This window comes from Platichthys flesus, chromosome 10 (assembly GCF_949316205.1).
Source record: "Platichthys flesus chromosome 10, fPlaFle2.1, whole genome shotgun sequence".
In the NCBI taxonomy this organism is placed as follows: domain Eukaryota; kingdom Metazoa; phylum Chordata; class Actinopteri; order Pleuronectiformes; family Pleuronectidae; genus Platichthys; species Platichthys flesus.
The window spans coordinates 22,565,159-22,584,732 of record NC_084954.1 but is presented as its reverse complement, the minus strand read 5'-3'; the positions used below and the strand labels follow the sequence as shown (position 1 = coordinate 22,584,732).

Below are 19,574 nucleotides of genomic sequence, written 5' to 3'. Positions count from 1 at the left end.
CAGAAGCACAAAATATCTACATCAAAGTATATAAAATAAGCCCAGTGTGGGGCTCTTGTTGCAATTGAACATAATGATCAGGGGAGAGCGCGGACGCAGTCCCCCACTACCACAAATTATGCAGTCGAGATTCCCACATTTGGGGAATTCGCACGGGTCAGCACAACCGAAGTGCAATGGCTGAGCCTCGCCCTGGGTGAACCACCTTCATGATCATGGTATCTCCCCTGGCAGGTAAGTATGAATTGGATGCATTGGAGACAGGCTCTTGTATCTTAGACCCAGTTGTTAGGCTCACGGTGCCTGCCATGCATATTTACAGAATCCAAAGGCCTTCAGTATCACATCATCCCCTTTTGGTGAAGAACTTGTTGGAGTGAAGCAAACACATCCATGAAATGACATCTAATTAGTTTACCAATTTCCTTGTCTCCAGCCCTTTTATTTCCTCTGCAAAACAGAGAAAACCTAGATGAAAAGCAGCAAGGTAAGCCCTGGCCGTCTCTGATAAATCACCACAAAAGACAACACAAACTGCTCTAAATTCGGAAAAATCAGCATACAGGCAGTACAATAATTTCTAGCAAACATTACTTATCAAAACAGCAAACTTGGAACAGGAGTGAACCCGTTTATTTGCTGTAAAATTATACTTGAACCACAATCAGTGACATTATAGATGCATTGTGTCTGGAGCACAAAATATTTACATCAAAGTCTATAAAATAAGCCCAGTGTGGGGCTCTTATTGCAATTGAACATAATGATAAGGGGAGAGCGCGGACGCAGTCCCCCACTACCACAAATTATGCAGTCGAGATTCCCACATTTGGGGAATTCGCACAGGTCAGCACAACCGAAGTGCAATGGCTGAGCCTCGCCCTGGGTGAACCACCTTCATGATCATGGTATCTCCCCTGCCAGGTAAGTATGAGTTGGATGCATTGGAGACAGGCTCTTGTATCTTAGACCCAGTTGTTAGGCTCACGGTGCCTGCCATGCAAATTCACAGATCCAAAGGCCTTCAGTATCACATCATCCCCGTTTGGTGAAGGACTTGTTGGAGTGAAGCAAACACTTCTATGAAATGACATCTAATTAGTTTATGAATTTCCTTGTCTCCAGCCCTTTTATTTCCTCTGCAAAACAGAGAAAACCTAGATGAAAAGCAACAAGGTAAGCCCTGGCCGTCTCTGATAAATCACCACAAAAGACAACACAAACTGCTCTAAATTCGGAAAAATCAGCATACATGCAGTACAAGAATTTCTAGCAAACATTACTTATCAAAACAGTTTACTTGGAACAGGAGTGAACCAGTCTATTTGCATTAAAATTATATTTCTACCACAATTAGTGGCATTATAGATTGCGTTGTGTCAGAAGCACAAAATATCTACATCAAAGTATATAAAATAGGCCCAGTGTGGGGCTCTTATTGCAATTGAACATAATGATCAGGGGAGAGCGCGGACGCAGTCCCCCACTACCACAAATTATGCAGTCGAGATTCCCACATTTGGGTAATTCGCACGGGTCAGCACAACCGAAGTGCAATGGCTGAGCCTCGCCCTGGGTGAACCACCTTCATGATCATGGTATCTCCCCTGCCAGGTAAGTATGAGTTGGATGCATTGGAGACAGGCTCTTGTATCTTAGACCCAGTTGTTAGGCTCACGGTGCCTGCTATGCATATTCACAGATCCAAAGGCCTTCAGTATCACATCATCCCCTTTTGGTGAAGGACTTGTTGGAGTGAAGCAAACACTTCTATGAAATGACATCTAATTAGTTTATCAATTTCCTTGTCTCAAGCCCTTTTATTTCCTCTGCAAAACAGAGAAAACCTAGATGAAAAGCAGCAAGGTAAGCCCTGGCCGTCTCTGATAAATCACCACAAAAGACAACACAAACTGCTCTAAATTCGGAATAATCAGTATACAGGCAGTACAAGAATTTCTAGCAAACATTACTTATCAAAACAGCAAACTTGGAACAGGAGTGAACCCGTTTATTTGCTGTAAAATTATACTTGAACCACAATCAGTGACATTATAGATGCATTGTGTCTGGAGCACAAAATATTTACATCAAAGTCTATAAAATAAGCCCAGTGTGGGGCTCTTATTGCAATTGAACATAATGATAAGGGGAGAGCGCGGACGCAGTCCCCCACTACCACAAATTATGCAGTCGAGATTCCCACATTTGGGGAATTCGCACAGGTCAGCACAACCGAAGTGCAATGGCTGAGCCTCGCCCTGGGTGAACCACCTTCATGATCATGGTATCTCCCCTGCCAGGTAAGTATGAGTTGGATGCATTGGAGACAGGCTCTTGTATCTTAGACCCAGTTGTTAGGCTCACGGTGCCTGCCATGCAAATTCACAGATCCAAAGGCCTTCAGTATCACATCATCCCCGTTTGGTGAAGGACTTGTTGGAGTGAAGCAAACACTTCTATGAAATGACATCTAATTAGTTTATGAATTTCCTTGTCTCCAGCCCTTTTATTTCCTCTGCAAAACAGAGAAAACCTAGATGAAAAGCAACAAGGTAAGCCCTGGCCGTCTCTGATAAATCACCACAAAAGACAACACAAACTGCTCTAAATTCGGAAAAATCAGCATACATGCAGTACAAGAATTTCTAGCAAACATTACTTATCAAAACAGTTTACTTGGAACAGGAGTGAACCAGTCTATTTGCATTAAAATTATATTTCTACCACAATTAGTGGCATTATAGATTGCGTTGTGTCAGAAGCACAAAATATCTACATCAAAGTATATAAAATAGGCCCAGTGTGGGGCTCTTATTGCAATTGAACATAATGATCAGGGGAGAGCGCGGACGCAGTCCCCCACTACCACAAATTATGCAGTCGAGATTCCCACATTTGGGGAATTCGCACGGGTCAGCACAACCGAAGTGCAATGGCTGAGCCTCGCCCTGGGTGAACCACCTTCATGATCATGGTATCTCCCCTGCCAGGTAAGTATGAGTTGGATGCATTGGAGACAGGCTCTTGTATCTTAGACCCAGTTGTTAGGCTCATGGTGCCTGCCATGCATATTTACAGAATCCAAAGGCCTTCAGTATCACATCATCCCCTTTTGGTGAAGAACTTGTTGGAGTGAAGCAAACACATCCATGAAATGACATCTAATTAGTTTACCAATTTCCTTGTCTCCAGCCCTTTTATTTCCTCTGCAAAACAGAGAAAACCTAGATGAAAAGCAGCAAGGTAAGCCCAAGCCGTCTCTGATAAATCACCACAAAAGACAACACAAACTGCTCTAAATTCGGAAAAATCAGCATACAGGCAGTACAATAATTTCTAGCAAACATTACTTATCAAAACAGCAAACTTGGAACAGGAGTGAACCCGTTTATTTGCTGTAAAATTATACTTGAACCACAATCAGTGGCATTATAGATGCATTGTGTCTGGAGCACAAAATATTTACATCAAAGTCTATAAAATAAGCCCAGTGTGGGGCTCTTATTGCAATTGAACATAATGATAAGGGGAGAGCGCGGACGCAGTCCCCCACTACCACAAATTATGCAGTCGAGATTCCCACATTTGGGAAATTCGCACAGGTCAGCACAACCGAAGTGCAATGGCTGAGCCTCGCCCTGGGTGAACCACCTTCATGATCATGGTATCTCCCCTGCCAGGTAAGTATGAGTTGGATGCATTGGAGACAGGCTCTTGTATCTTAGACCCAGTTGTTAGGCTCACGGTGCCTGCCATGCATATTCACAGATCCAAAGGCCTTCAGTATCACATCATCCCCGTTTGGTGAAGGACTTGTTGGAGTGAAGCAAACACTTCTATGAAATGACATCTAATTAGTTTATGAATTTCCTTGTCTCCAGCCCTTTTATTTCCTCTGCAAAACAGAGAAAACCTAGATGAAAAGCAACAAGGTAAGCCCTGGCCGTCTCTGATAAATCACCACAAAAGACAACACAAACTGCTCTAAATTCGGAAAAATCAGCATACAGGCAGTACAAGAATTTCTAGCAAACATTACTTATCAAAACAGTTTACTTGGAACAGGAGTGAACCAGTCTATTTGCATTAAAATTATATTTCTACCACAATTAGTGGCATTATAGATTGCATTGGGTCAGAAGCACAAAATATCTACATCAAAGTCTATAAAATAGGCGCAGTGTGGGGCTCTTATTGCATTGAACATAATGATCAGGGGAGAGCGCGGACTCAGTCCCCCACTACCACAAATTATGCAGTCGAGATTCCCACATTTGGGGAATTCGCACGGGTCAGCACAACCGAAGTGCAATGGCTGAGCCTCGCCCTGGGTGAACCACCTTCATGATCATGGTATCTCCCCTGCCAGGTAAGTATGAGTTGGATGCATTGGAGACAGGCTCTTATATCTTAGACCCAGTTGTTAGGCTCACGGTGCCTGCCATGCATATTCACAGATCCAAAGGCCTTCAGTATCACATCATCCCCTTTTGGTGAAGGACTTGTTGGAGTGAAGCAAACACTTCCATGAAATGACATCTAATTAGTTTATCAATTTCCTTGTCTCCAGCCATTTTATTTCCTCTGCAAAACAGAGAAAACCTAGATGAAAAGCAGCAAGGTAAGCCCTGGCCGTCTCTGATAAATCACCACAAAAGACAACACAAACTGCTCTAAATTCGGAAAAATCAGCATACAGGCAGTACAAGAATTTCTAGCAAACATTACTTATCAAAACCGTAAACTTGGAAAAGGAGTGAACCAGTCTATTTGCTTTAAAATTATATTTCTACCACAATTAGTGGCATTATAGATTGCGTTGTGTCAGAAGCACAAAATATCTACATCAAAGTATATAAAATAGGCCCAGTGTGGGGCTCTTATTGCAATTGAACATAATGATCAGGGGAGAGCGCGGACGCAGTCCCCCACTACCACGAATTATGCAGTCGAGATTCCCACATTTGGGGAATTCGCACAGGTCAGCACAACCGAAGTGCAATGGCTGAGCCTCGCCCTGGGTGAACCACCTTCATGATCATGGTATCTCCCCTGCCAGGTAAGTATGAGTTGGATGCATTGGAGACAGGCTCTTGTATCTTAGACCCAGTTGTTAGGCTCACGGTGCCTGCCATGCATATTCACAGATCCAAAGGCCTTCAGTATCACATCATCCCCGTTTGGTGAAGGACTTGTTGGAGTGAAGCAAACACTTCTATGAAATGACATCTAATTAGTTTATCAATTTCCTTGTCTCCAGCCCTTTTATTTCCTCTGCAAAACAGAGAAAACCTAGATGAAAAGCAGCAAGGTAAGCCCTGGCCGTCTCTGATAAATCACCACAAAAGACAACACAAACTGCTCTAAATTCGGAAAATCAGCATACAGGCAGTACAAGAATTTCTAGCAAACATTACTTATCAAAACCGTAAACTTGGAAAAGGAGTGAACCAGTCTATTTGCTTTAAAATTATATTTCTACCACAATTAGTGGCATTATAGATTGCGTTGTGTCAGAAGCACAAAATATCTACATCAAAGTCTATAAAATAGGCCCAGTGTGGGGCTCTTATTGCAATTGAACATAATGATCAGGGGAGAGCGCGTACGCAGTCCCCCACTACCACAAATTATGCAGTCGAGATTCCCACATTTGGGGAATTCGCACGGGTCAGCACAACCGAAGTGCAATGGCTGAGCCTCGCCCTGGGTGAACCACCTTCATGATCATGGTATCTCCCCTGCCAGGTAAGTATGAGTTGGATGCATTGGAGACAGGCTCTTGTATCTTAGACCCAGTTGTTAGGCTCACGGTGCCTGCTATGCATATTCACAGATCCAAAGGCCTTCAGTATCACATCATCCCCTTTTGGTGAAGGACTTGTTGGAGTGAAGCAAACACTTCTATGAAATGACATCTAATTAGTTTATCAATTTCCTTGTCTCAAGCCCTTTTATTTCCTCTGCAAAACAGAGAAAACCTAGATGAAAAGCAGCAAGGTAAGCCCTGGCCGTCTCTGATAAATCACCACAAAAGACAACACAAACTGCTCTAAATTCGGAATAATCAGTATACAGGCAGTACAAGAATTTCTAGCAAACATTACTTATCAAAACAGCAAACTTGGAACAGGAGTGAACCCGTTTATTTGCTGTAAAATTATATTTCTACCACAATTAGTGGCATTATAGATGCATTGTGTCTGGAGCACAAAATATCTACATCAAAGTCTATAAACTAGGCCCAGTGTGGGACTCTTATTGCAATTGAACATAATGATCAGGGGAGAGCGCGGACGCAGTCCCCCACTACCACAAATTATGCAGTCGAGATTCCCACATTTGGGGAATTCGCACAGGTCAGCACAACCGAAGTGCAATGGCTGAGCCTCGCCCTGGGTGAACCACCTTCATGATCATGGTATCTCCCCTGCCAGGTAAGTATGAGTTGGATGCATTGGAGACAGGCTCTTGTATCTTAGACCCAGCTGTTAGGCTCACGGTGCCTGCCATGCATATTCACAGATCCAAAGGCCTTCAGTATCACATCATCCCCGTTTGGTGAAGGACTTGTTGGAGTGAAGCAAACACTTCTATGAAATGACATCTAATTAGTTTATCAATTTCCTTGTCTCCAGCCCTTTTATTTCCTCTGCAAAACAGAGAAAACCTAGATGAAAAGCAACAAGGTAAGCCCTGGCCGTCTCTGATGAATCACCACAAAAGACAACACAAACTGCTCTAAATTCGGAAAAATCAGCATACAGGCAGTACAAGAATTTCTAGCAAACATTACTTATTAAAACAGTAAACTTGGAACAGGAGTGAACCAGTCTATTTGCTTTAAAATTATATTTCTACAACAATTAGTGGCATTAAAAATTGCATTGTGACAGAAGCACAAAATATCTACATCAAAGTCGATAAATTAGGCCCAGTGTGGGGCTCTTATTGCAATTGAACATAATGATCAGGGGAGAGCGCGGACGCAGTCCCCCACTACCACAAATTATGCAGTCGAGATTCCCACATTTGGGGAATTCGCACAGGTCAGCACAACCGAAGTGCAATGGCTGAGCCTCGCCCTGGGTGAACCACCTTCATGATCATGGTATCTCCCCTGCCAGGTAAGTATGAGTTGGATGCATTGGAGACAGGCTCTTGTATCTTAGACCCAGTTGTTAGGCTCACGGTGCCTGCCATGCATATTCACAGATCCAAAGGCCTTCAGTATCACATCATCCCCGTTTGGTGAAGGACTTGTTGGAGTGAAGCAAACACTTCTATGAAATGACATCTAATTAGTTTATCAATTTCCTTGTCTCCAGCCCTTTTATTTCCTCTGCAAAACAGAGAAAACCTAGATGAAAAGCAGCAAGGTAAGCCCTGGCCGTCTCTGATAAATCACCACAAAAGACAACACAAACTGCTCTAAATTCGGAAAAATCAGCATACAGGCAGTACAATAATTTCTAGCAAACATTACTTATCAAAACAGCAAACTTGGAACAGGAGTGAACCCGTTTATTTGCTGTAAAAATTATACTTGAACCACAATCAGTGGCATTATAGATGCATTGTGTCTAGAGCACAAAATATCTACATCAAAGTCTATAAAATAAGCCCAGTGTGGGGCTCTTATTGCAATTGAACATAATGATAAGGGGAGAGCGCGGACGCAGTCCCCCACTACCACAAATTATGCAGTCGAGATTCCCACATTTGGGATTCGCACAGGTCAGCACAACCGAAGTGCAATGGCTGAGCCTCGCCCTGGGTGAACCACCTTCATGATCATGGTATCTCCCCTGCCAGGTAAGTATGAGTTGGATGCATTGGAGACAGGCTCTTGTATCTTAGACCCAGTTGTTAGGCTCACGGTGCCTGCCATGCATATTCACAGATCCAAAGGCCTTCAGTATCACATCATCCCCGTTTGGTGAAGGACTTGTTGGAGTGAAGCAAACACTTCTATGAAATGACATCTAATTAGTTTATCAATTTCCTTGTCTCCAGCCCTTTTATTTCCTCTGCAAAACAGAGAAAACCTAGATGAAAAGCAACAAGGTAAGCCCTGGCAGTCTCTGATGAATCACCACAAAAGACAACACAAACTGCACTAAATTCGGAAAATCAGCATACAGGCAGTACAAGAATTTCTAGCAAACATTACTTATCAAAACAGTAAACTTGGAACAGGAGTGAACCAGTCTATTTGCTTTAAAATTATATTTCTACAACAATTAGTGGCATTAAAAATTGCATTGTGACAGAAGCACAAAATATCTACATCAAAGTCGATAAATTAGGCCCAGTGTGGGGCTCTTATTGCAATTGAACATAATGATCAGGGGAGAGCGCGGACGCAGTCCCCCACTACCACAAATTATGCAGTCGAGATTCCCACATTTGGGGAATTCGCACGGGTCAGCACAACCGAAGTGCAATGGCTGAGCCTCGCCCTGGGTGAACCACCTTCATGATCATGGTATCTCCCCTGCCAGGTAAGTATGAGTTGGATGCATTGGAGACAGGCTCTTGTATCTTAGACCCAGTTGTTAGGCTCACGGTGCCTGCCATGCATATTCACAGATCCAAAGGCCTTCAGTATCACATCATCCCCTTTTGTGAAGGACTTGTTGGAGTGAAGCAAACACTTCTTTGAAATGACATCTAATTAGTTTATCAATTTCCTTGTCTCAAGCCCTTTTATTTCCTCTGCAAAACAGAGAAAACCTAGATGAAAAGCAGCAAGGTAAGCCCTGGCCGTCTCTGATAAATCACCACAAAAGACAACACAAACTGCTCTAAATTCGGAATAATCAGCATACAGGCAGTACAAGAATTTCTAGCAAACATTACTTATCAAAAGAGCAAACTTGGAACAGGAGTGAACCCGTTTATTTGCTGTAAAATTATATTTCTACCACAATTAGTGGCATTATAGATGCATTGTGTCTGGAGCACAAAATATCTACATCAAAGTCTATAAAATAGGCCCAGTGTGGGACTCTTATTGCAATTGAACATAATGATCAGGGGATAGCGCGGACGCAGTCCCCCACTACCACAAATTATGCAGTCGAGATTCCCACATTTGGGGAATTCGCACAGGTCAGCACAACCGAAGTGCAATGGCTGAGCCTCGCCCTTGGTGAACCACCTTCATGATCATGGTATCTCCCCTGCCAGGTAAGTATGAGTTGGATGCATTGGAGACAGGCTCTTGTATCTTAGACCCAGTTGTTAGGCTCACGGTGCCTGCCATGCATATTCACAGAATCCAAAGGCCTTCAGTATCACATCATCCCCTTTTGGTGAAGGACTTGTTGGAGTGAAGCAAACACTTCTATGAAATGACATCTAATTAGTTTATCGATTTCCTTGTCTCCACTCCTTTTATTTCCTCTGCAAAACAGAGAAAACCTAGATGAAAAGCAGCAAGGTAAGCCCTGGCCGTCTCTGATAAATCACCACAAAAGACAACACAAACTGCTCTAAATTCGGAAAAATCAGCATACAGGCAGTACAAGAATTTCTAGCAAACATTACTTATCAAAACAGCAAACTTGGAACAGGAGTGAACCCGTTTATTTGCTGTAAAAATTAAACTTGAACCACAATCAGTGGCATTATAGATGCATTGTGTCTGGAGCACATAATATTTACATCAAAGTCTATAAAATAAGCCCAGTGTGGGGCTCTTATTGCAATTGAACATATTGATAAGGGGAGAGCGCGGACGCAGTCCCCCACTACCACATATTATGCAGTCGAGATTCCCACATTTGGGGAATTCGCACAGGTCAGCACAACCGAAGTGCAATGGCTGAGCCTCGCCCTGGGTGAACCACCTTCATGATAATGGTATCTCCCCTGCCAGGTAAGTATGAGTTGGATGCATTGGAGACAGGCTCTTGTATCTTAGACCCAGTTGTTAGGCTCACGGTGCCTGCCATGCATATTCACAGACCCAAAGGCCTTCAGTATCACATCATCCCCGTTTGGTGAAGGACTTGTTGGAGTGAAGCAAACACTTCTATGAAATGACATCTAATTAGTTTATCAATTTCCTTGTCTCAAGCCCTTTTATTTCCTCTGCAAAACAGAGAAAACCTAGATGAAAAGCAGCAAGGTAAGCCCTGGCCGTCTCTGATAAATCACCACAAAAGACAACACAAACTGCTCTAAATTCGGAAAAATCAGCATACAGGCAGTACAAGAATTTCTAGCAAACATTACTTATCAAAACAGCAAACTTGGAAAAGGAGTGAACCAGTCTATTTGCTTTAAAATTATATTTCTACCACAATTAGTGGCATTATAGATTGCGTTGTGTCAGAAGCACAAAATATCTACATCAAAGTATATAAAATAGGCCCAGTGTGGGGCTCTTATTGTAATTGAACATAATGATCAGGGGAGAGCGCGGACGCAGTCCCCCACTACCACAAATTATGCAGTCGAGATTCCCACATTTGGGGAATTCGCACAGATCAGCACAACCTTAGTGCAATGGCTGAGCCTCGCCCTGGGTGAACCACCTTCATGATCATGGTATCTCCCCTGCCAGGTAAGTATGAGTTGGATGCATTGGAGACAGGCTCTTGTATCTTAGACCCAGTTGTTAGGCTCACGGTTCCTGCCATGCATATTCACAGATCCAAAGGCCTTCAGTATCACATCATCCCCGTTTGGTGAAGGACTTGTTGGAGTGAAGCAAACACTTCTATGAAATGACATCTAATTAGTTTATCAATTTCCTTGTCTCCAGCCCTTTTATTTCCTCTGCAAAACAGAGAAAACCTAGATGAAAAGCAGCAAGGTAAGCCCTGGCCGTCTCTGATAAATCACCACAAAAGACAACACAAACTGCTCTAAATTCGGAAAAATCAGCATACAGGCAGTACAAGAATTTCTAGCAAACATTACTTATCAAAACCGTAAACTTGGAAAAGGAGTGAACCAGTCTATTTGCTTTAAAATTATATTTCTACCACAATTAGTGGCATTATAGATTGCGTTGTGTCAGAAGCACAAAATATCTACATCAAAGTCTATAAAATAGGCCCAGTGTGTGGCTCTTATTGCAATTGAACATAATGATCAGGGGAGAGCGCGGACGCAGTCCCCCACTACCACAAATTATGCAGTCGAGATTCCCACATTTGGGGAATTCGCACAGGTCAGCACAACCGAAGTGCAATGGCTGAGCCTCGCCCTGGGTGAACCACCTTCATGATCATGGTATCTCCCCTGTCAGGTAAGTATGAGTTGGATGCATTGGAGACAGGCTCTTGTATCTTAGACCCAGTTGTTAGGCTCACGGTGCCTGCCATGCATATTCACAGATCCAAAGGCCTTCAGTATCACATCATCCCCTTTTGGTGAAGAACTTGTTGGAGTGAAGCAAACACATCCATGAAATGACATCTAATTAGTTTACCAATTTCCTTGTCTCCAGCCCTTTTATTTCCTCTGCAAAACAGAGAAAACCTAGATGAAAAGCAGCAAGGTAAGCCCTGGCCGTCTCTGATAAATCACCACAAAAGACAACACAAACTGCTCTAAATTCGGAAAAATCAGCATACAGGCAGTACAAGAATTTCTAGCAAACATTACTTATCAAAACAGCAAACTTGGAACAGGAGTGAACCCGTTTATTTGCTGTAAAATTATACTTGAACCACAATCAGTGGCATTATAGATGCATTGTGTCTGGAGCACAAAATATTTACATCAAAGTCTATAAAATAAGCCCAGTGTGGGGCTCTTATTGCAATTGAACATAATGATAAGGGGAGAGCGCGGACGCAGTCCCCCACTACCACAAATTATGCAGTCGAGATTCCCACATTTGGGAAATTCGCACAGGTCAGCACAACCGAAGTGCAATGGCTGAGCCTCGCCCTGGGTGAACCACCTTCATGATCATGGTATCTCCCCTGCCAGGTAAGTATGAGTTGGATGCATTGGAGACAGGCTCTTGTATCTTAGACCCAGTTGTTAGGCTCACGGTGCCTGCCATGCATATTCACAGATCCAAAGGCCTTCAGTATCACATCATCCCCGTTTGGTGAAGGACTTGTTGGAGTGAAGCAAACACTTCTATGAAATGACATCTAATTAGTTTATGAATTTCCTTGTCTCCAGCCCTTTTATTTCCTCTGCAAAACAGAGAAAACCTAGATGAAAAGCAACAAGGTAAGCCCTGGCCGTCTCTGATAAATCACCACAAAAGACAACACAAACTGCTCTAAATTCGGAAAAATCAGCATACAGGCAGTACAAGAATTTCTAGCAAACATTACTTATCAAAACAGTTTACTTGGAACAGGAGTGAACCAGTCTATTTGCATTAAAATTATATTTCTACCACAATTAGTGGCATTATAGATTGCATTGGGTCAGAAGCACAAAATATCTACATCAAAGTCTATAAAATAGGCGCAGTGTGGGGCTCTTATTGCATTGAACATAATGATCAGGGGAGAGCGCGGACTCAGTCCCCCACTACCACAAATTATGCAGTCGAGATTCCCACATTTGGGGAATTCGCACGGGTCAGCACAACCGAAGTGCAATGGCTGAGCCTCGCCCTGGGTGAACCACCTTCATGATCATGGTATCTCCCCTGCCAGGTAAGTATGAGTTGGATGCATTGGAGACAGGCTCTTATATCTTAGACCCAGTTGTTAGGCTCACGGTGCCTGCCATGCATATTCACAGATCCAAAGGCCTTCAGTATCACATCATCCCCTTTTGGTGAAGGACTTGTTGGAGTGAAGCAAACACTTCCATGAAATGACATCTAATTAGTTTATCAATTTCCTTGTCTCCAGCCCTTTTATTTCCTCTGCAAAACAGAGAAAACCTAGATGAAAAGCAGCAAGGTAAGCCCTGGCCGTCTCTGATAAATCACCACAAAAGACAACACAAACTGCTCTAAATTCGGAAAAATCAGCATACAGGCAGTACAAGAATTTCTAGCAAACATTACTTATCAAAACCGTAAACTTGGAAAAGGAGTGAACCAGTCTATTTGCTTTAAAATTATATTTCTACCACAATTAGTGGCATTATAGATTGCGTTGTGTCAGAAGCACAAAATATCTACATCAAAGTATATAAAATAGGCCCAGTGTGGGGCTCTTATTGCAATTGAACATAATGATCAGGGGAGAGCGCGGACGCAGTCCCCCACTACCACGAATTATGCAGTCGAGATTCCCACATTTGGGGAATTCGCACAGGTCAGCACAACCGAAGTGCAATGGCTGAGCCTCGCCCTGGGTGAACCACCTTCATGATCATGGTATCTCCCCTGCCAGGTAAGTATGAGTTGGATGCATTGGAGACAGGCTCTTGTATCTTAGACCCAGTTGTTAGGCTCACGGTGCCTGCCATGCATATTCACAGATCCAAAGGCCTTCAGTATCACATCATCCCCGTTTGGTGAAGGACTTGTTGGAGTGAAGCAAACACTTCTATGAAATGACATCTAATTAGTTTATCAATTTCCTTGTCTCCAGCCCTTTTATTTCCTCTGCAAAACAGAGAAAACCTAGATGAAAAGCAGCAAGGTAAGCCCTGGCCGTCTCTGATAAATCACCACAAAAGACAACACAAACTGCTCTAAATTCGGAAAATCAGCATACAGGCAGTACAAGAATTTCTAGCAAACATTACTTATCAAAACCGTAAACTTGGAAAAGGAGTGAACCAGTCTATTTGCTTTAAAATTATATTTCTACCACAATTAGTGGCATTATAGATTGCGTTGTGTCAGAAGCACAAAATATCTACATCAAAGTCTATAAAATAGGCCCAGTGTGGGGCTCTTATTGCAATTGAACATAATGATCAGGGGAGAGCGCGTACGCAGTCCCCCACTACCACAAATTATGCAGTCGAGATTCCCACATTTGGGGAATTCGCACGGGTCAGAACAACCGAAGTGCAATGGCTGAGCCTCGCCCTGGGTGAACCACCTTCATGATCATGGTATCTCCCCTGCCAGGTAAGTATGAGTTGGATGCATTGGAGACAGGCTCTTGTATCTTAGACCCAGTTGTTAGGCTCACGGTGCCTGCTATGCATATTCACAGATCCAAAGGCCTTCAGTATCACATCATCCCCTTTTGGTGAAGGACTTGTTGGAGTGAAGCAAACACTTCTATGAAATGACATCTAATTAGTTTATCAATTTCCTTGTCTCAAGCCCTTTTATTTCCTCTGCAAAACAGAGAAAACCTAGATGAAAAGCAGCAAGGTAAGCCCTGGCCGTCTCTGATAAATCACCACAAAAGACAACACAAACTGCTCTAAATTCGGAATAATCAGTATACAGGCAGTACAAGAATTTCTAGCAAACATTACTTATCAAAACAGCAAACTTGGAACAGGAGTGAACCCGTTTATTTGCTGTAAAATTATATTTCTACCACAATTAGTGGCATTATAGATGCATTGTGTCTGGAGCACAAAATATCTACATCAAAGTCTATAAACTAGGCCCAGTGTGGGACTCTTATTGCAATTGAACATAATGATCAGGGGAGAGCGCGGACGCAGTCCCCCACTACCACAAATTATGCAGTCGAGATTCCCACATTTGGGGAATTCGCACAGGTCAGCACAACCGAAGTGCAATGGCTGAGCCTCGCCCTGGGTGAACCACCTTCATGATCATGGTATCTCCCCTGCCAGGTAAGTATGAGTTGGATGCATTGGAGACAGGCTCTTGTATCTTAGACCCAGTTGTTAGGCTCACGGTGCCTGCCATGCATATTCACAGATCCAAAGGCCTTCAGTATCACATCATCCCCGTTTGGTGAAGGACTTGTTGGAGTGAAGCAAACACTTCTATGAAATGACATCTAATTAGTTTATCAATTTCCTTGTCTCCAGCCCTTTTATTTCCTCTGCAAAACAGAGAAAACCTAGATGAAAAGCAACAAGGTAAGCCCTGGCCGTCTCTGATGAATCACCACAAAAGACAACACAAACTGCTCTAAATTCGGAAAAATCAGCATACAGGCAGTACAAGAATTTCTAGCAAACATTACTTATTAAAACAGTAAACTTGGAACAGGAGTGAATTAGTCTATTTGCTTTAAAATTATATTTCTACAACAATTAGTGGCATTAAAAATTGCATTGTGACAGAAGCACAAAATATCTACATCAAAGTCGATAAATTAGGCCCAGTGTGGGGCTCTTATTGCATAGAACATAATGATCTGGGGAGAGCGCGGACGCAGTCCCCCACTACCACAAATTATGCAGTCGAGATTCCCACATTTGGGGAATTCGCACAGGTCAGCACAACCGAAGTGCAATGGCTGAGCCTCGCCCTGGGTGAACCACCTTCATGATCATGGTATCTCCCCTGCCAGGTAAGTATGAGTTGGATGCATTGGAGACAGGCTCTTGTATCTTAGACCCAGTTGTTAGGCTCACGGTGCCTGCCATGCATATTCACAGATCCAAAGGCCTTCAGTATCACATCATCCCCGTTTGGTGAAGGACTTGTTGGAGTGAAGCAAACACTTCTATGAAATGACATCTAATTAGTTTATCAATTTCCTTGTCTCCAGCCCTTTTATTTCCTCTGCAAAACAGAGAAAACCTAGATGAAAAGCAGCAAGGTAAGCCCTGGCCGTCTCTGATAAATCAACACAAAAGACAACACAAACTGCTCTAAATTCGGAAAAATCAGCATACAGGCAGTACAAGAATTTCTAGCAAACATTACTTATCAAAACAGCAAACTTGGAACAGGAGTGAACCCGTTTATTTGCTGTAAAAATTATACTTGAACCACAATCAGTGGCATTATAGATGCATTGTGTCTGGAGCACAAAATATCTACATCAAAGTCTATAAACTAGGCCCAGTGTGGGACTCTTATTGCAATTGAACATAATGATCAGGGGAGAGCGCGGACGCAGTCCCCCACTACCACAAATTATGCAGTCGAGATTCCCACATTTGGGGAATTCGCACAGGTCAGCACAACCGAAGTGCAATGGCTGAGCCTCGCCCTGGGTGAACCACCTTCATGATCATGGTATCTCCCCTGCCAGGTAAGTATGAGTTGGATGCATTGGAGACAGGCTCTTGTATCTTAGACCCAGTTGTTAGGCTCACGGTGCCTGCCATGCATATTCACAGATCCAAAGGCCTTCAGTATCACATCATCCCTTTTTGGTGAAGGACTTGTTGGAGTGAAGCAAACACTTCTATGAAATGACATCTAATTAGTTTATCGATTTCCTTGTCTCCAGCCCTTTTATTTCCTCTGCAAAACAGAGAAAACCTAGATGAAAAGCAGCAAGGTAAGCCCTGGCCGTCTCTGATAAATCACCACAAAAGACAACACAAACTGCTCTAAATTCGGAAAAATCAGCATACAGGCAGTACAAGAATTTCTAGCAAACATTACTTATCAAAACAGTTTACTTGGAACAGGAGTGAACCAGTCTATTTGCATTAAAATTATATTTCTACCACAATTAGTGGCACTATAGATTGCATTGGGTCAGAAGCACAAAATATCTACATCAAAGTCTATAAAATAGGCGCAGTGTGGGGCTCTTATTGCATTGAACATAATGATCAGGGGAGAGCGCGGACGCAGTCCCCCACTACCACAAATTATGCAGTCGAGATTCCCACATTTGGGGAATTCGCACGGGTCAGCACAACCGAAGTGCAATGGCTGAGCCTCGCCCTGGGTGAACCACCTTCATGATCATGGTATCTCCCCTGCCAGGTAAGTATGAGTTGGATGCATTGGAGACAGGCTCTTGTATCTTAGACCCAGTTGTTAGGCTCACGGTGCCTGCCATGCATATTCACAGATCCAAAGGCCTTCAGTATCACATCATCCCCGTTTGGTGAAGGACTTGTTGGAGTGTAGCAAACACTTCTATGAAATGACATCTAATTAGTTTATCAATTTCCTTGTCTCCAGCCCTTTTATTTCCTCTGCAAAACAGAGAAAACCTAGATGAAAAGCAGCAAGGTAAGCCCTGGCCGTCTCTGATAAATCACCACAAAAGACAACACAAACTGCTCTAAATTCGGAAAAATAAGCATACAGGCAGTACAAGACTTTTTAGCAAACATTACTTATCAAAACCGTAAACTTGGAAAAGGAGTGAACCAGTCTATTTGCTTTAAAATTATATTTCTACCACAATTAGTGGCATTATAGATTGCGTTGTGTCAGAAGCACAAAATATCTACATCAAAGTCTATAAAATAGGCCCAGTGTGGGGCTCTTATTGCAATTGAACATAATGATCAGGGGAGAGCGCGGACGCAGTCCCCCACTACCACAAATTATGCAGTCGAGATTCCCACATTTGGGGAATTCGCACGGGTCAGCACAACCGAAGTGCAATGGCTGAGCCTCGCCCTGGGTGAACCACCTTCATGATCATGGTATCTCCCCTGCCAGGTAAGTATGAGTTGGATGCATTGGAGACAGGCTCTTGTATCTTAGACCCAGTTGTTAGGCTCACGGTGCCTGCCATGCATATTCACAGATCCAAAGGCCTTCAGTATCACATCATCCCCTTTTGTGAAGGACTTGTTGGAGTGAAGCAAACACTTCTTTGAAATGACATCTAATTAGTTTATCAATTTCCTTGTCTCAAGCCCTTTTATTTCCTCTGCAAAACAGAGAAAACCTAGATGAAAAGCAGCAAGGTAAGCCCTGGCCGTCTCTGATAAATCACCACAAAAGACAACACAAACTGCTCTAAATTCGGAATAATCAGCATACAGGCAGTACAAGAATTTCTAGCAAACATTACTTATCAAAAGAGCAAACTTGGAACAGGAGTGAACCCGTTTATTTGCTGTAAAATTATATTTCTACCACAATTAGTGGCATTATAGATGCATTGTGTCTGGAGCACAAAATATCTACATCAAAGTCTATAAAATAGGCCCAGTGTGGGACTCTTATTGCAATTGAACATAATGATCAGGGGATAGCGCGGACGCAGTCCCCCACTACCACAAATTATGCAGTCGAGATTCCCACATTTGGGGAATTCGCACAGGTCAGCACAACCGAAGTGCAATGGCTGAGCCTCGCCCTTGGTGAACCACCTTCATGATCATGGTATCTCCCCTGCCAGGTAAGTATGAGTTGGATGCATTGGAGACAGGCTCTTGTATCTTAGACCCAGTTGTTAGGCTCACGGTGCCTGCCATGCATATTCACAGAATCCAAAGGCCTTCAGTATCACATCATCCCCTTTTGGTGAAGGACTTGTTGGAGTGAAGCAAACACTTCTATGAAATGACATCTAATTAGTTTATCGATTTCCTTGTCTCCACTCCTTTTATTTCCTCTGCAAAACAGAGAAAACCTAGATGAAAAGCAGCAAGGTAAGCCCTGGCCGTCTCTGATAAATCACCACAAAAGACAACACAAACTGCTCTAAATTCGGAAAAATCAGCATACAGGCAGTACAAGAATTTCTAGCAAACATTACTTATCAAAACAGCAAACTTGGAACAGGAGTGAACCCGTTTATTTGCTGTAAAAATTAAACTTGAACCACAATCAGTGGCATTATAGATGCATTGTGTCTGGAGCACATAATATTTACATCAAAGTCTATAAAATAAGCCCAGTGTGGGGCTCTTATTGCAATTGAACATATTGATAAGGGGAGAGCGCGGACGCAGTCCCCCACTACCACATATTATGCAGTCGAGATTCCCACATTTGGGGAATTCGCACAGGTCAGCACAACCGAAGTGCAATGGCTGAGCCTCGCCCTGGGTGAACCACCTTCATGATAATGGTATCTCCCCTGCCAGGTAAGTATGAGTTGGATGCATTGGAGACAGGCTCTTGTATCTTAGACCCAGTTGTTAGGCTCACGGTGCCTGCCATGCATATTCACAGACCCAAAGGCCTTCAGTATCACATCATCCCCGTTTGGTGAAGGACTTGTTGGAGTGAAGCAAACACTTCTATGAAATGACATCTAATTAGTTTATCAATTTCCTTGTCTCAAGCCCTTTTATTTCCTCTGCAAAACAGAGAAAACCTAGATGAAAAGCAGCAAGGTAAGCCCTGGCCGTCTCTGATAAATCACCACAAAAGACAACACAAACTGCTCTAAATTCGGAAAAATCAGCATACAGGCAGTACAAGAATTTCTAGCAAACATTACTTATCAAAACAGCAAACTTGGAAAAGGAGTGAACCAGTCTATTTGCTTTAAAATTATATTTCTACCACAATTAGTGGCATTATAGATTGCGTTGTGTCAGAAGCACAAAATATCTACATCAAAGTATATAAAATAGGCCCAGTGTGGGGCTCTTATTGTAATTGAACATAATGATCAGGGGAGAGCGCGGACGCAGTCCCCCACTACCACAAATTATGCAGTCGAGATTCCCACATTTGGGGAATTCGCACAGATCAGCACAACCTTAGTGCAATGGCTGAGCCTCGCCCTGGGTGAACCACCTTCATGATCATGGTATCTCCCCTGCCAGGTAAGTATGAGTTGGATGCATTGGAGACAGGCTCT

At 43.0% G+C, this 19,574-nt stretch overlaps 29 non-coding genes across 29 annotated transcripts; all 29 read right to left on the bottom strand.

Annotated features, from left to right (window-relative positions):
* Positions 1–78: 78 nt before the first annotated feature.
* LOC133963971 (U1 spliceosomal RNA) lies at positions 79–242 on the bottom strand. Its single transcript, XR_009923448.1, has one exon. It is a non-coding gene; the product is annotated as a U1 spliceosomal RNA (small nuclear RNA).
* Positions 243–768: 526 nt separating this feature from the next.
* LOC133963062 (U1 spliceosomal RNA) lies at positions 769–932 on the bottom strand. Its single transcript, XR_009922601.1, has one exon. It is a non-coding gene; the product is annotated as a U1 spliceosomal RNA (small nuclear RNA).
* Positions 933–1,458: 526 nt separating this feature from the next.
* LOC133962711 (U1 spliceosomal RNA) lies at positions 1,459–1,622 on the bottom strand. The gene has a single exon (XR_009922287.1). It is a non-coding gene; the product is annotated as a U1 spliceosomal RNA (small nuclear RNA).
* Positions 1,623–2,147: 525 nt separating this feature from the next.
* LOC133963051 (U1 spliceosomal RNA) lies at positions 2,148–2,311 on the bottom strand. The gene has a single exon (XR_009922591.1). It is a non-coding gene; the product is annotated as a U1 spliceosomal RNA (small nuclear RNA).
* A 526-nt stretch (positions 2,312–2,837) lies between these two features.
* Positions 2,838–3,001, bottom strand: LOC133963938 (U1 spliceosomal RNA). Its single transcript, XR_009923416.1, has one exon. It is a non-coding gene; the product is annotated as a U1 spliceosomal RNA (small nuclear RNA).
* Positions 3,002–3,527: 526 nt separating this feature from the next.
* On the bottom strand, positions 3,528–3,691 carry LOC133963332 (U1 spliceosomal RNA). Its single transcript, XR_009922836.1, has one exon. It is a non-coding gene; the product is annotated as a U1 spliceosomal RNA (small nuclear RNA).
* A 525-nt stretch (positions 3,692–4,216) lies between these two features.
* LOC133963947 (U1 spliceosomal RNA) lies at positions 4,217–4,380 on the bottom strand. Its single transcript, XR_009923425.1, has one exon. It is a non-coding gene; the product is annotated as a U1 spliceosomal RNA (small nuclear RNA).
* Positions 4,381–4,906: 526 nt separating this feature from the next.
* On the bottom strand, positions 4,907–5,070 carry LOC133963968 (U1 spliceosomal RNA). Its single transcript, XR_009923445.1, has one exon. It is a non-coding gene; the product is annotated as a U1 spliceosomal RNA (small nuclear RNA).
* Positions 5,071–5,595: 525 nt separating this feature from the next.
* Positions 5,596–5,759, bottom strand: LOC133964002 (U1 spliceosomal RNA). The gene has a single exon (XR_009923477.1). It is a non-coding gene; the product is annotated as a U1 spliceosomal RNA (small nuclear RNA).
* Positions 5,760–6,284: 525 nt separating this feature from the next.
* Positions 6,285–6,448, bottom strand: LOC133963622 (U1 spliceosomal RNA). The gene has a single exon (XR_009923115.1). It is a non-coding gene; the product is annotated as a U1 spliceosomal RNA (small nuclear RNA).
* Positions 6,449–6,974: 526 nt separating this feature from the next.
* LOC133963611 (U1 spliceosomal RNA) lies at positions 6,975–7,138 on the bottom strand. The gene has a single exon (XR_009923104.1). It is a non-coding gene; the product is annotated as a U1 spliceosomal RNA (small nuclear RNA).
* Positions 7,139–7,664: 526 nt separating this feature from the next.
* LOC133964003 (U1 spliceosomal RNA) lies at positions 7,665–7,826 on the bottom strand. Its single transcript, XR_009923478.1, has one exon. It is a non-coding gene; the product is annotated as a U1 spliceosomal RNA (small nuclear RNA).
* Positions 7,827–8,351: 525 nt separating this feature from the next.
* On the bottom strand, positions 8,352–8,515 carry LOC133963927 (U1 spliceosomal RNA). Its single transcript, XR_009923405.1, has one exon. It is a non-coding gene; the product is annotated as a U1 spliceosomal RNA (small nuclear RNA).
* A 524-nt stretch (positions 8,516–9,039) lies between these two features.
* LOC133963964 (U1 spliceosomal RNA) lies at positions 9,040–9,203 on the bottom strand. Its single transcript, XR_009923441.1, has one exon. It is a non-coding gene; the product is annotated as a U1 spliceosomal RNA (small nuclear RNA).
* A 527-nt stretch (positions 9,204–9,730) lies between these two features.
* On the bottom strand, positions 9,731–9,894 carry LOC133964014 (U1 spliceosomal RNA). Its single transcript, XR_009923489.1, has one exon. It is a non-coding gene; the product is annotated as a U1 spliceosomal RNA (small nuclear RNA).
* A 526-nt stretch (positions 9,895–10,420) lies between these two features.
* Positions 10,421–10,584, bottom strand: LOC133963955 (U1 spliceosomal RNA). Its single transcript, XR_009923433.1, has one exon. It is a non-coding gene; the product is annotated as a U1 spliceosomal RNA (small nuclear RNA).
* Positions 10,585–11,110: 526 nt separating this feature from the next.
* On the bottom strand, positions 11,111–11,274 carry LOC133963999 (U1 spliceosomal RNA). Its single transcript, XR_009923474.1, has one exon. It is a non-coding gene; the product is annotated as a U1 spliceosomal RNA (small nuclear RNA).
* Positions 11,275–11,799: 525 nt separating this feature from the next.
* Positions 11,800–11,963, bottom strand: LOC133963321 (U1 spliceosomal RNA). Its single transcript, XR_009922825.1, has one exon. It is a non-coding gene; the product is annotated as a U1 spliceosomal RNA (small nuclear RNA).
* A 525-nt stretch (positions 11,964–12,488) lies between these two features.
* On the bottom strand, positions 12,489–12,652 carry LOC133963946 (U1 spliceosomal RNA). Its single transcript, XR_009923424.1, has one exon. It is a non-coding gene; the product is annotated as a U1 spliceosomal RNA (small nuclear RNA).
* Positions 12,653–13,178: 526 nt separating this feature from the next.
* On the bottom strand, positions 13,179–13,342 carry LOC133963967 (U1 spliceosomal RNA). Its single transcript, XR_009923444.1, has one exon. It is a non-coding gene; the product is annotated as a U1 spliceosomal RNA (small nuclear RNA).
* A 525-nt stretch (positions 13,343–13,867) lies between these two features.
* On the bottom strand, positions 13,868–14,031 carry LOC133963910 (U1 spliceosomal RNA). The gene has a single exon (XR_009923388.1). It is a non-coding gene; the product is annotated as a U1 spliceosomal RNA (small nuclear RNA).
* A 525-nt stretch (positions 14,032–14,556) lies between these two features.
* On the bottom strand, positions 14,557–14,720 carry LOC133963600 (U1 spliceosomal RNA). The gene has a single exon (XR_009923093.1). It is a non-coding gene; the product is annotated as a U1 spliceosomal RNA (small nuclear RNA).
* Positions 14,721–15,245: 525 nt separating this feature from the next.
* On the bottom strand, positions 15,246–15,409 carry LOC133963913 (U1 spliceosomal RNA). Its single transcript, XR_009923391.1, has one exon. It is a non-coding gene; the product is annotated as a U1 spliceosomal RNA (small nuclear RNA).
* Positions 15,410–15,935: 526 nt separating this feature from the next.
* Positions 15,936–16,099, bottom strand: LOC133963588 (U1 spliceosomal RNA). The gene has a single exon (XR_009923082.1). It is a non-coding gene; the product is annotated as a U1 spliceosomal RNA (small nuclear RNA).
* Positions 16,100–16,624: 525 nt separating this feature from the next.
* Positions 16,625–16,788, bottom strand: LOC133963916 (U1 spliceosomal RNA). The gene has a single exon (XR_009923394.1). It is a non-coding gene; the product is annotated as a U1 spliceosomal RNA (small nuclear RNA).
* Positions 16,789–17,314: 526 nt separating this feature from the next.
* On the bottom strand, positions 17,315–17,478 carry LOC133963899 (U1 spliceosomal RNA). Its single transcript, XR_009923378.1, has one exon. It is a non-coding gene; the product is annotated as a U1 spliceosomal RNA (small nuclear RNA).
* A 524-nt stretch (positions 17,479–18,002) lies between these two features.
* On the bottom strand, positions 18,003–18,166 carry LOC133963963 (U1 spliceosomal RNA). The gene has a single exon (XR_009923440.1). It is a non-coding gene; the product is annotated as a U1 spliceosomal RNA (small nuclear RNA).
* A 527-nt stretch (positions 18,167–18,693) lies between these two features.
* LOC133964013 (U1 spliceosomal RNA) lies at positions 18,694–18,857 on the bottom strand. Its single transcript, XR_009923488.1, has one exon. It is a non-coding gene; the product is annotated as a U1 spliceosomal RNA (small nuclear RNA).
* Positions 18,858–19,383: 526 nt separating this feature from the next.
* On the bottom strand, positions 19,384–19,547 carry LOC133963954 (U1 spliceosomal RNA). Its single transcript, XR_009923432.1, has one exon. It is a non-coding gene; the product is annotated as a U1 spliceosomal RNA (small nuclear RNA).
* Positions 19,548–19,574: the final 27 nt, after the last annotated feature.